Here is a 1,014-nt window from a genome sequence, read left to right on the forward strand (position 1 = left end):
AAAAAAAAAAAAAAAAAAAAAAAAAAAAAAAAAGTCAAATGTAATTCTTTATACTTAAATTTAATTGGTTGACACCTCTTGCTGTTAAATTTTGAAGAGCATCTTAATCTCTGTCAAATGAGACACACCTGCGATACTGTAAAATTGCACTCTAACAGTGTGGTGTGCTCAATCTGCCAGAAAAGGCAGCACACTGTTTTGAATTAATAGAGACACTTTTATGCATGGAACTATCTGCTCAAACTATCTTTTTCCATCCTGGATGTGTTTTTGTAACTGAAGGCAAAGACAATTTCCTCTGGTTTTTGAAAAGAACAAGATCTGATAACTATGCATGTCACAAAACATGGCTTCATTAGTATCTCAATAGCATTTTTTTTTAAAGTTATAGAGTAGAATGCCTAGCCTTTTTGCCACTGTAGCTAATTGAACTGAAACCCATTTTAAAAATAATTACCCCAAATTGTCACAGCTTACAAGTTCATAGCAGTAGTGGTCAATCTCTGGCCTGTGGAACATTTGACCTGTGAATCCATGTCATCTGGCCTGTGTGGCTTTCCACAGCTCTGGAAGCTTGGTTGCAAGGGATTAGTGGTATAGTTAACTGCAGCTTCCTTGTAAAATTTCCAGACCTAGAGAGAGCTCCCATGCACTGGGGTCCAGCTTTCAGTTTCTGGTTATAAATTAGTAACTGCTTAGTACCCAGTGGTGTTACTAAGTAACCCAGTCTTCACTAATAGGATATGTATGAAGTTGTACTTAAGGGCACCATTCACAGTTATGATTAAGGTGGAAAGCAAGAAAAGTGCAATTGTAGTGCAGCTACACTGTGACTAGTATCCCTTTTATGAAGTGCAGCTGGTTCTTAAAACCAAAACCTAGATTTTTTTGCATAAGTTTAAGCCAAATAGTATCTAGAGCAAACTTTCTTTTTAAAAAAAGAAAAAGCTAACTATCCATGCGGCTTTAGTGTTTCTGCTGTCTGAATGCATTCATCAGTATAAACATTCATTG

This window comes from Gavialis gangeticus, unplaced genomic scaffold (assembly GCF_001723915.1).
Source record: "Gavialis gangeticus isolate Ggan-Ray unplaced genomic scaffold, GavGan_comp1, whole genome shotgun sequence".
Lineage (NCBI taxonomy): Eukaryota > Metazoa > Chordata > Crocodylia > Gavialidae > Gavialis > Gavialis gangeticus.